Raw genomic sequence first — 13,634 nt, 5'->3', positions numbered from 1 at the left:
CCCTGTTTAGTTAGTAAATTTATCATATTTTGTACATGGGGGGTAAACAACCAGCGAGCTTCTGATTTATTTCTTCTCATAAGACTTCGTTGTTTCTGGCTATTGAAAGATATTTCTTTGTTTTGTCTGACCTCACTACTTTGTCGAAAAGAAAACAAAAGGAAAAATGCAACGTTTATCATTGCAGAATGTCATGTAGATTTAGAAGAGAGTTATTTTTTAAACTTAAAACTTTTTAGGGCATTATTAGGGATGTTTATTACTTAAAACGTTTCCCTATTTATAATTTGTTTTATTTGTTACAAGTTTGCGAAATATTGAACATTGTCTTGTAGCGTCAACGCAGTTAAATCTTAAAAATGTTATGCAAAAAGAACGAACAATCTTCACAGAATTAGATTTGTTTACCTTTCCTAATAGTGTCTTGCGGCATGTTTTTCCAAGTGCACAACTTTGATTTTTTGTATATTAGGTACAGTTATATCATGTGTTTATTCACAGTGAACATTCCCTCAACAAACTGGCGTACCTGCAGTACCAGTATAGACCGAGTGACAAAATATATGACGCCAGTAATGCTGTCGATGGGCGGAAATCAGACCTGAGATTAGGTGGTGGTCAATGTGTTTCATCATATCCTCACAAACAAACCGCCATCTGGTGGGTCAACCTGACCAGCATACAAAGCATTCATCACATCACAATATTCTATGTGACTGGCAATAAATCATGGTGTAAGGTAATCTATTTTTTGGGCCCCTGATACCAAATAACAATACCAAAATTGGTTAGAGTAAACAACAGAGAGACGACTAATGCGTCAAACAGCCTTATATGTTTTCGCGATTTTGTGAAGTATGAATATTTATCAGTTTCAACTAATTTGATACTTTTGTTAATTTTTTTTTAATTGTTCGATACAAGGCTGTCCATAGAAGTTATCTTTATTCAAAAACTTATAAAACGGGTAAAAGAACTGTTTAAAGTTTCAGAAAATTGTTGTTAACAAATTGTTTTTCGACGATCAACATGTTTGAAATAAATATTGTGAAGATAATATATTACAAGATATCATCACGTATACTGTACACAATTGGTCAAAGAGAAAAAAGATAACACAATATATACATGATCTGTTATTAAGAGCATGCCCTTTTCCCTTATGTTCGTTTGGTAGCTCTTATTTACGAGCAGTTTCCGAGTCTATTTGTTATTATCATGTTCCACCCCATATGTATGATTTTTTATAACAAGGACCTTGTAGTTTACTCATATATAATTAAATAAATGACCTCTTTCACAGGTACCTTTTACACGCCATCGTCTCTGGGATTCTCAGTGTATGTATCCAATACAACAAATAAATCTGAAGGAGTGTTGTGTTATAAGGACACCAATTTCACAACAAGAACCATACCCCCTGTCATCACCATCAACTGCTCTGTGCATGTCATATATTACAATGAAAGACTACCAGAAGTAGCATATCCTGAGGACTATTCTAAAAATGCAGAAGCCGATTTATTTGAAGTGGAGGTATACGGTATGTGTCTTCTAACAATGTTGCCAATATTACATATCAAAATCATTTGCCGACCATCTTCGCCCATTTTTAGAAAAACAGGGTTTTTTTCGAATTAAAGGATTTATCAATTTGAGTAATGCATGTAAGTACGAAATCATGTGATAAATTTTAAAGAAATATTGTCTTAAATACTTAAAAAAAAATTTATAAATCATTAACCTTCATTTATTTAAGACAAAATAATAAAGACAATATAAAAAAAATAATAAAATAAGTATTTTTTTTTACATAATCAAAATTAAATTACTCTAAAGTTTTTCATTTGACTAATGCTGAATTAGCCCTCGATCAAGTAGTACACATTACTACTTTACTACTTCATAGTAAAGACCTAAAATTTGGGCACTGTCATTACTAATGTCCAAGCATTTTATGATAAGATTTTAACGGTTAAAAGCTTTATGTTTGAGTAACAAAACCACTCCGCGAAGAAACACTTCTAAACAATTAAACTCTTATGAGAATATTGCAAAGCCTAACCTGCATGTATCATATTGATCTACGGAATTGAAAAGCATTTTATCTGATTCTTTAAAAAAATAGCAAATAAAGAACGATTACAAAAGTATATTTGATGAAGTTGCTACACAATTTAAAGTACTCAAATATATGAAAATAGTATTTCATCCTAAATAAGATCCACAACTAAAACATGCAGATTTCAACAGATATATTGAGATTAGTTTGTTACATAGATGGTATGTGTTTTTGTACTTGAGAAAACGTCATTTAAGGTACGCTTAAAACCTTAATTTAACGTTATATAACACAAAAACCATTGTTTCCCCCTACAAAAAGATTAACAGATTAATTAACAGTGACACTTTTGTTATAAAAGGGTGTCCCATTACCGGATATTATGGGTCTAACTGTTCAATTTCCTGTCCAGACATTAACTGTCAGTACTGTCACATAGAGACGGGCACTTGTCAGGGCTGTAAGCCTTGGTACCAAGGTCAGCGATGTGAATCAGGTAATATTAGATTAAATACAGAGATAATAAAGAAATAGTTATACATTTGTTATTCTCTCTCTCTCTCTCTTTCTCTCTCTCTCTCTATATATATTCTTTTTTTCAGCCTGCCAACATGGATTCTTTGGACAAGACTGCACTGACACATGTAACGACAGATGCCGTGGTTGTAACAATATCAATGGTTTGTGTGAGTCTGGATGTCTTGCAGGCTGGATAGTAAATGATTGCCGTAAAGGTATTAATAATGCGTTTGAATTATTGACCTCATTCATGCAGTTTATTTTGTGATATTCATTTCATCTATATCAAATAAAGCATTTTACAGTAGGCAAAAAAAAAATTAAAAAAAAAAAAAAAGGTAGAAACAATATCAATAACACATGTCATGTTTAAAACGCATTATACAGGCTGGGTGGTGTATATTTTTGAAGACGTTAATCTATAATAATTAAATAAAACACTAATGCGGAATTAAGAAAATGATGAGCATATGAATAAGGTTTGAAATTTTGTAGGATGAACCATCTTATCGTGCTAAAAGTTCATCGCTTAGTACAAAATTCATAAGGAAAAAGACTGAATAGTATCGAATTGAACTAAAATGTACTGTATCTTAAATGAAAAAAAAAATAGATGGTGCACGAAAGGTACATTAATTTAAACATGCATACGGTCAAATATCATAGAGTAATTTTAACCACACGTTGATGCCCATGCTTTACACTGATACATAACTCTGAACTTTTTGGAAAGAAACACATACCTTTGATATGATAAATTTGCCAATCGGAAATTTTATTTTCATCTGGCGAATTTTACGGTAAACATTCATTTTTGTTCCATGCATACATTTCAAATTTTGAATAGTTTTAAAAAAGAATTTTATGTCTATCCTTTTCCTAGCGTGTGACGAAGGATTATATGGTCATGGCTGTAAGGAAACTTGTGGACATTGCCGAGATGTCCAAGAATGTTCTCACATTAATGGAACGTGTATTACAGGATGTTATGCTGGTTATCACGAAGAATTGTGTAAAACAAGTTAGTAGTACATTACTTTACCATGCCTTAAAGAATTGTTTAAGGGATAAATAAATAGGAATAATAAACTTATAAATACATCCTATTTTGATTTCATCAGTTTGTCCATATGGATATTTCGGACAAGACTGTACCGAAAGATGTAAAAACACATGTACAGGTTGTAATCATGTGAACGGTTTGTGTGAATCTAGATGTCAACCTGGCTGGACCGGACACAATTGTACTCAAAGTATGATTTTATATACCATAGTTATACATGTATATTTGCAGTTTGGTTACACGTATAATAAATACCATTTAAATTCATTTAATATCACTAGGTAATCATCGAGATCTTGAAGATTTGTTTATCCTGCATTGGTTTTTTTTTTTTTCAAGACTCAATATAAAAATTTGTTATTCGATAAATTTATGATTTAAATTAATCCGATACACTATATCAAGGAGCTTTTTTTGGCGTGTTGCAAAATTTTCGAAAATGCAGATAATGTGTAACTTTTTTGCATTTACGTTAGCAAGTTTTAGAAAAGTTAAAATAGCCAATAATTCGGAATGTTGATTTTGCGTATGAAAACGTGATCGCAAAAAAGTGAAAATTATATCACTCTAAACATTACCAGATTTACGGTAAGTATTTATCACTTAATTTTAGCTGTACAGCAGATGTATTTTTTTAAAAAATCACTTTTAAAGTATTAAATGTCATCAAAAAGGTTTGGTGCCTTTTGGACAGTCGTTATAATACATAGAAAACAACAAAAAGAAAAGATGTAGAACAAAATTCCGCGATAAATGATAACTGGCAGCAAGCCGATATAGTCTCGCTGTCATTAATTCTAACTACTGTACACATAAAATATATAGTATCATGTCCTTATAGAACACATGGTTTGAGAAACTTTTTCAGAAGTGTGGAATAACCTTAAATGACAGTAATGACTATTCTTTGTGCAATGTTGTGTTTTTTTTGCTCTTTATATAAATGTGGTATTTTGAAGCTTTCTCACTATCCTGCTTAAGCTATAAAACCTAACGAAAAAGTATCCCATTTTCATTGAAACAAGCAACACTGTTTGAATATATGGATTGTTCTTACCAAAGAAGGTTTAAATACTTAACTCTAGGTTCACTTAATGTAATGTAGTTATTTGATAAATATTGCTCGCATAAATTTAAATATGTATATTTTTATCAATTAGCGTGTTAAGGAGAGAACATAAATAGGCATTATGCCTACTGTTTAATCCATTTCAATGTATTAATATACTTGAATGAAATACTTCTTAAATTAATTAGCGTGCGTCACGGGATCTTATGGCGTCAACTGCAGTGAACCATGTGGACACTGCCGTGAGGTAAACCAGTGCCTGCCTTCAAATGGATTATGTTTAAACGGATGCAAAGAAGGTTATACAGGGTCAATGTGTAAAATACGTAAGTATTTTCATAAATTACACGGCATAAATAATATGCTAGATGAGAGAATCAAAGAATGTTTTGTATAGTATAAGGATAGGTTTGAAATAACTGGTAAAATAACTATACTTGGTTTTATTTTAAAGAAGTATTGTAAATTTTTGATTTGTTTAACATTTAATGTCATCAATTTGATATATTTAACAGAAATTGTCTTTCTTTTATGAAACCAATCATATTATACCCACGCAACCAATTGTTAGAGGTATAACGTTTCTAACCTGTCCGTCAGTCAGAGAGAGAGAGAGAGAGAGAGAGAGAGAGAGAGAGAGAGAGAGAGAGAGAGAGAGAGAGAGAGAGAGAGAGATTTTTTCAGTCTTTACTACACAATTTGCATTTAGACACACCAAAAGAGCCTGGCTTTCAGTATTTCAGTACTTTGATTATTCATTAGAGTGTGTCACAGGATCATATGGCGTCGACTGCAACGAAACATGTGGACACTGCCGTGACGTAAACCAGTGCCTCCATTCACATGGATTATGTTTAGACGGATGTAAAGGTGGTTATACAGGGTCATTGTGTAAAATACGTAAGTATTTACATTTAGAACACGGCATAAATAAAATGTTTAATAATAAATTCAAAAAAAAAATTGTATTGTATAAGAATAACTTTGAATAAACTAATAAAAATAACTAAACTTACTTGATTACATTTAAAGAAGTCTTGTATATTTTTGATTTGTTTAACATTCAATGTCATTATTAATTTGACACATTGAAAAGAAATTGTCTTACTACCATGAAACACACCTTATTTTACCCCACGCAACAAATTGTTAGGGGTATTATGTTTGTAACTCGTCCGTTAGTCAGTCAATCAGTCAGTCTGTCTGTCAATCTTGTTTTTTGTAATTTCAAAATTTTGTGAAACTTTTTAGGTGTCTTAAAAGAAATTGCGATTCGACAATGTGTACAATAATTTTGTTTGAAACTCGTTACAATACTACGGCATCGTAAAACCTGACATAACATGTCTAAAAATATAGAAGATGAAATCCAAGATGAAACGCTTTTCTATATATACAGTTATGATTTTTTTTGAAGTTTTAGCCAATGCCACTAGTTCCCAATCGCTTCAGCAAAATCTAATAAATGGGGAAAGTGTCGCAACTGCTGTAATTCTACTTGTTGCTATAGTTGTACTTATTCTCTACAAGAGGTAAGCAGCACATATTGTGATTTTATTAAAGCTATTTTTGACTCATCTTCATCGACGAAATCACACCCCTTAATGTTTTTTACACAATTTCATTCATTTTTCATAGAAGCAAATCCATGAAATAACGTCCTCATTAATATTAATAAATAACTGATAACCGACGTTAATTAATATATATAATTCCACAGTTTATCATTTTTAAACATGTAAGATGTTCAATATTTGAATATACAATTCAGGTAAGTGGCAACTGCATTTATGTACCCTTTACTACAACGCTATTTTTTTTATAAACATACATACCTATGATAAAAATATAAATTCACATTTAGATCTCGGAGTAAGAAATTAGAAATTCGACATATACAAGAAAATATGGCGGACCAGTCAAATCATCAAAGTAAGTATTGCGTTTTACATTTATTTTTATGGAACGATGACATCTAACATATATTTTTATTGATTTTTATGAATCTGTAAATTTTAAATTCAGTTACAATATTCTTTTTTTAGCAGAATTATAGACAATGCCACACGATTGGAATCTTATTTAGGAAATTTAACTACAGAAGAAGCTAATCTATTGTAAAAATAGATGAAAGTAATGGATGTGAGCACGTCAAGCTGGCAAGGCTTCATTGTTCTTCTTTTTCATCGCTCATCAACCACATTTTTATATTGTTGTTTGGTTTTTTCTATAACATTACATTTTTACTAGGACAGATATTGGATTTTTTTTTTTTTAAAGACCTATATATGATATGTGTTAAATTTGACCCTCATAATTCGTCATTTTTTAAAGTGTTTCAGGTACAATAAGATGTTCTGATTTTTTTTAGAGGAGTTGATGTAAAATATATTTTTCACCTATGTATTTGATTTATTTGCACTCACTGGCAGTATGTGATATATTCCTTTGTATTTTATACATTGTCTGATGACAGAGCTGCTAAATATGTATTTTCAGATATCGGATCAGTAATAATATGTAAAATTAATGTAAAAATATGTTAAAACTAATTAATGTTAAATAAAAATAATACCTTTTTTCTTAAAATTCATAATTTTATTGTATATTAAAAATATGTTTCATGTAGCTTTACATTTGTTGAACACTTTTACTTTCTTTTTTCAAATGAGTGTGGCCGTGTACTAAAGATCACGTGAAAAAAAAGTAATATTAAACCATAAGATCAGTTTAATATATCCATGTCTTATATTATTGCCTCAATCAAGTGGTTGAATATATGCATATGGTGCAAAATAAAAACTGTATATAAATTCAAAGCATTATTTACTTGCTTTCAATTTTGTACATTGTATTTACATACATATATGTATACGTGCATACAACAGTATGTTAATTTCCTTATTTGTCTTCGTTTTCAAAGTTGCTTATGATAAACTTAATTATTGCTACGAAAATAACTACAAGGAGGAAATCTATGATAACCGAACGAGCAGACATGTGGCAGCAGAATTTTCTTCACATAACTTGATCGCAGTATGGTAAATGATAACTTTTTAGGACCCAATAGGCAATGAATCTGTATTTTGGATGACGTTTTATAAATTTATGTCATCTAAGTTTTGCTACACAAAACTTAAATTTATACCATTGTATTATATTCAACATACGTTTCTATATTTGGAAACCAATATCACAGTCAAACAGTCAAATTCAATCAAGCGCTTTTTTTTCTGGATCGAGTCCTAGATTAGTATAACACTTTCGGTAAAAAGTATTCAATATAACTATTCGAGACATTTAATTCTTCGAGACAATAAACCACCGTGGTTTTACCTTTCACGACAAAATTGATCATAGTTATACAGTTGCTTAATGTATGAAGAAAAGAGAATCAGTTGTAATTGTTCTCAAAATTAAAAACCATAATCTTAAAACCTCTCTCAATTTTATGAACGTGTTAATTCTTATTTCTGCTTAATCTTGCAGTTCAATGTGGTGTTATTGTATATGCAAACACGCTACACATAAAAAAAACAACAAAATGCGACATGACACGCCTTAGTCAGTGTTATTACTTTTATCGGCAATCATGTCTTCAGAAAGGATATAAACACCCTCTTTAGCCGCATTTTCACCATCGTTTTTTTTTAACCATTTCCCGAACCACAAAAAGCCAACCAGGGCAAAATGGGAGGGGGATTATGCATCATTCACAGCGCCTGAACCTGGTTTAAGTTTTTGAAGTAAGTCTTGTATCTAAGTTATTACTTGTTTATCTTCACCAAACTTCCATGGAATGGGCATTGTGACCTACTTATAATCTTAAAAACATGGATGCTGGATCTTGGCCATGAATTCCAGATGATGGGGTAAGTTAAAGTTTTTTTAAAGGACAATATGTTTTGGAGCAAATGCCCTTTGATTACTATATCTATGTGCTTACATTTTCACCAAAGCTGCAAGTATGATGAAGTGTCTTGTAATACCGATGCACCAGACCGGCTTTGATGCTAGAACTAAGTCTAGCTTTCGAGCAGGTGCCCTTTGATGGACATATTAAGAGAACTCCTGATTTGACGACGGACGGAACTTAGATGGCCCAGTGGTTAACGCACTGACTGCTCATTGCTAGGAGAGTTGCGCAGGTATGTTGTGTATCCCAAATGACTTGACAGCGATGTGCTGCTTGTCTGTACTTCATACGATCTGGCGTCATAAATACCTTTCGTATCACGCTCTGCATTACTTTTGATAATTATCAGGGAATGTGTCATAGTGTTATAAGTGATTATTGATTATTCATTTAATATAACCAATATTGAGTAACAAATAATCAGCAGATTTAAAGCGTAGAATTCGGTAAACTACTATCGATAATCTAATAATTTGGAGACTTTCCCTGCTACATGTAAATTAACGAATGGAAATATATATATATACCTTGAAAAACAGCTTGGCGCAAATGAACGATCAATACAATCTAAGTATATTTTGCAAAAAAAGGGGAAAAAATAAGAACGTATATGACCCATGCTTTGTTAAAACTAAAATTGACAACATTTTGTGTTAACCTAGCCAGTAAGGTAACAATGTGCATGATTTCAAGGATGAGGCAAACTGTTTAGACAATATTTTAAATAAACAGAATATTTAAATAAACCTCCAACAAGAACTGCAAAATACATGACATGTTGAATGATTTCCTAAAGAAACATTTTTGATTGAATGACATTTATTGATGCAATTTTTATAGATCATTTGCCGTGAAAAATGCGCTTGCCACTTAAAAAAGAAGTACATATGACTTCACAAAAATGCATGAAAGATAAGTGTTGGATATTGCCTTTAATGATAAATATTTAAAGAAAAATCGCCCAATAAAAGTATTTTTTAATACTTAAAATAGTAACAATTCCAAATATCAATTTAGCCGAAGACGCATTTAACAAAGCTGTGGGGCTCCAGAGGTTCAAATATGTACTGTAAATTTTTTTAAATTTTTTTTTATTGATGCAGCAACCTGTTAATTATTAAAAAAAATAGCAATATCCTTGTTCGTATGAAGTGTATTTAAAACTGTTTTCATAAAATGCAACTATTGTAGCTAAATATACATTAAAAATGGACTAAATGAAATTTAAGAGAGAGAGAGAAAGAAAGAGGGAGAGAAAGAGAGAGATTTGAACATTTTTAAAATTTTCTTTTTTTATCTGTGGTGAAATATCCTTTTCATTGACATGGATTAATCCAATTCTTTCCAAATTTTATTGTTTTACTATATCTTTTTGTTCTGAAATTATGGATATGAAGAAAAGAAAATAATGAATAAAAACTGATATTTGCAGCGTTTGCAATATATTACGTTTTTGCCAACAAGTTAATAACAGATTGTATTTATATGAACCCACTGGCAGTGTTACCTTCATACGTTTTATAGGGAAGAATGTTATTGAAGTGCATCATATTTTGAAAATCCGTGTTAACACATATATTTGGAAAGGAATCATCTTCACAAACATTAGCAATCATGGATACATTCACACCCAAGCCCGTTTGAAAAGAACTAGAAAACTAGAAAAAAAAATGTGTACGCATACTGCTATTACTGATAGTTTGATAAGTGATTTAATAACGCTAATTTTTTTTTTTCAAAATGTGTACTAGGAAAAAAATTGCTGGTTCAACTTGGAATAATAATATGAAATGCCATTGAAATAATGTACACTATTGACCTTTAAAAGCTGCAAAGGAACGTCGCTCTAAATCTTCAATATTCAAGATATAATAGATACGTGTATATCTTTTAGGATTCAAACCCAGGATAAAAAATCAAAGTTCATCAATCAAAAAAAATTCAATGGATAAAAAAGTATAATTGGACACTTGGAACATTTAGTATGGTTTTATTTATTGTCAAGAATACATCAAATGTTCATGGTTTATTAAGATAAAACAAACTTCAATGTAACCATATCAACCGGCGAAGTGTATCTCTTTAATCTAAGATGTAATTCCATTCAATCCAAGGTACTAGGGTGTCTTGTGAATAAGTAGATAAATAAAAAGTCAATAGCATATCGACATTGCTGTTCATCAGGCTGGATCTGTTGAAGCTTACGGTCGTTACATTTCCCAGCGTTGACTGCTGGTTTTTTTCTATGGTCAGATAATCTGCTGATGGAATGTGTTTTCTCCCTTTGAACAATTTATGCCACAGCCCCCATTGTTTCAATTTCCCCTCAGTTTCTTCTCTGGGACATTCTGATACTACGATGGTGTATGTTGTTATCTCTCCAACATCAGCAGAGGTGATATCTATGTTACAATTTGGGTTTATTTTATAGGATCCAATGACCGGACGCACATTGAAAATCACCCTTTCGGAAGTTGCTTCAGATTTAAGTACTAAGATAAAATTCTCATTCCCTTCTTCAAAATCGACCACTGATACAAAATCCCCACCAGAAACTACAAAACAAAATACATATTCTGTCATTACATGTCATAATGTCATTATTTAGTTTTTCTAGATAGTTCAAAACATTTATGGGAATAACAGTGAACAATTTGCTCAAAGATAGAAAGAAAGAAAAAAAATTGACTGAAACTTGGAAATTTTATGATTTCGTTAAAAGAAAAAAATTCAAATCACATTTTTGTACAAATATTCATTATACACGTTTTTTGACATAGATGCATTTGTTGCCGATCATTATATTTAAAGCTGATCTGAAATCAGAAATACGCGTTTTTCCCCCTTTTATTTCGACTTTTGCCTTATAAGTTATTGGCTTATCGCTTCTTACTCCTTATGTAGGCTGAAAGATGATAGAAGAAAGATTTATTTTCAGTACATTTGAACACGTACACATATATTTAAAAAATCTTGAATCATCGTTGAACTTTTACATGTATTTCTGTCGTACTGTTAAATTATCGCACATGCGCAACCCATACGAACTAGTAGGTCGCGCACTGTTAGCGTGGACTTTAAAATTAAGATTTTTGTTGTTGAAACTGATATTACTATTTTTTTTTCACTTTCTTGGATTAACTATACCTGATTTGCCATAATGGAAGGAGTACGGTCGAAGTATTGATATTTTTTTTTTGTGTAAAATTGAGAGCTGCTGAACTTAAAGGCTAACGAGTGTTGCAAAAGCTCATGAAATGATTTTAATTATAATCATTAGTGGTAGGGATGTCTCTTGTTGCAATATGTAGGCCCCTTATGTTAAGTACACGAGAACCAGAAGCAAAATGCGAAACGTGCGGCTATGACTGCGGTGTAGACTTTACAAAGTGACATTGCAAGTTACAGACGGGAGGTAAAATAACAAAAAAACTAAAAGTTGGTGAATGGGACATTGTAAACTATACACCAGTAAGTTTCTGACATGTGGTGGTGCGACATGCAAACGGTACGGAATGTCAACCCTTTGCAGGGAATTACATGTAGCTTGGGATGTCTTAAGATGAAACAATAATATAAATCGGCGAAAATGTAATGGCCGGAATCTCAGAAAACCTCCTGCATAGAAATTTTTGCGCATTCCGAGTAGAAAATTTCCTCAGAAATTAGTGATTGGCATTACAAGACTCGATTTAAAAGTATTCGTGCTGAATGGAAACTGAGGTAAATTCTAGTAACCGATATTGGAGGACACGCATCTCCTAGCTACAGTGAATTGTATCCACCCCCCACCCCCCCCCCCCAAAAAAAAAACCCCCCAAAAAACAAAACAAAAACCAAAACAACCAAACAAACAAACAAACAAAACAAAACAACAAACCTTATTTAAACTATTCTATAAACTTTCAATGCAAATATATATTTACATAATGCAAATGGAAAAGATCGAATATTGCAACGTTTGACATGCCATAACTTTCCCCTGCTACCAAAAGCAGTACTATAAATCTGTACAAGATGATCCAAAGATTTTGGCAATAGGTTCACAATAATACATGTGAAGTATATGTTATCTAAATGCGTCCATCAAAAAGCAATAAACTGAATCTTTCTTGTCGGTATATATTCCCCACGAGCAGTTAAGGACCGGTCGGAAATAGTATGGCGACCGCAAACTTGTATGAGTTCAAGTCAACTTAACGACATTAAGACAAAAAGTTCTTTAATAATCTTATCATACCTTGAACTGTATCAAGATCGTCATATAATTCAGCATGAGCCAATGTATCTGGAGGCCCAGAAAATCTTATCAAAACTTGCATTACATTCGGTTGGTTTGGACTTCGGCTGACCATCAAAAATACGGGCCCAATCGTAGGTTTCCGACTTCTAAAAGTCGTAGTATTCTAAGAATAATTAAAAAAATGAATGACATCTAAAAATATGTTATTGATACAAACATTTTAACATACTATTATAAACTCTATCTTGTGACATACAAATGTCGTGCCTTTTAAAGTAATGATTTGATTTATTGAGCTACCTTAAACATTGTAAAATGTATATACGTTGTATAAAAAAATCTTACCGAAGTTTTGCCACGATCACAAAACAAAATGACCACGCAGATACTTAAACAAAGCTGCAGAATCCTCATCGCTGTTGCTGACATCCAATCTCAGAATAAGAGAGCAAAATCAGACTCACATTATATACCTTTTCAAACATTCGTGTATTTGCGATGATGATATCTATTTATCTAGGTTCATGAACTAGCACACTTTAATTCAATAGTAGGAAGAGTTATTTTGGTAAGTGGACCGTTATTAGGGATATCCATATTTCGAATGTCTTTGACATTTGATATAACAATTTGACTCAACTTTAATAAAGGGTTAAACAGTATAATCAAACAATTTTAACATATTTTGACAATTGCATGACAGAACTGCAGATGGTGAACTTATGATGACAGTCACACTTGGCTCATTATTTTCATGCAGAT

The 13,634-nt window shown here is 31.7% G+C and overlaps 3 long non-coding RNA genes across 3 annotated transcripts; 2 read left to right on the top strand and 1 right to left on the bottom strand.

Moving 5' to 3' along the window:
* The first annotated feature begins 1,308 nt into the window (after positions 1-1,308).
* Positions 1,309-3,596, top strand: LOC136269903 (uncharacterized). Its single transcript, XR_010707519.1, has 4 exons — positions 1,309-1,543; positions 2,424-2,558; positions 2,665-2,796; positions 3,465-3,596. It is a non-coding gene; the product is annotated as an uncharacterized lncRNA (long non-coding RNA).
* Positions 3,597-3,725: 129 nt separating this feature from the next.
* Positions 3,726-6,646, top strand: LOC136269904 (uncharacterized). The gene is made up of 5 exons (XR_010707520.1): positions 3,726-3,834; positions 4,902-5,039; positions 5,476-5,613; positions 6,131-6,245; positions 6,578-6,646. It is a non-coding gene; the product is annotated as an uncharacterized lncRNA (long non-coding RNA).
* A 3,960-nt stretch (positions 6,647-10,606) lies between these two features.
* LOC117688354 (uncharacterized) lies at positions 10,607-13,358 on the bottom strand. Its single transcript, XR_010707503.1, has 3 exons — positions 13,218-13,358; positions 12,870-13,035; positions 10,607-11,184 (listed from the first exon to the last, which is right to left on the bottom strand). It is a non-coding gene; the product is annotated as an uncharacterized lncRNA (long non-coding RNA).
* Positions 13,359-13,634: the final 276 nt, after the last annotated feature.

Source organism: Magallana gigas, chromosome 1 (assembly GCF_963853765.1).
Source record: "Magallana gigas chromosome 1, xbMagGiga1.1, whole genome shotgun sequence".
In the NCBI taxonomy this organism is placed as follows: domain Eukaryota; kingdom Metazoa; phylum Mollusca; class Bivalvia; order Ostreida; family Ostreidae; genus Magallana; species Magallana gigas.
This window is presented reverse-complemented; position numbering and strand designations above follow the sequence as displayed.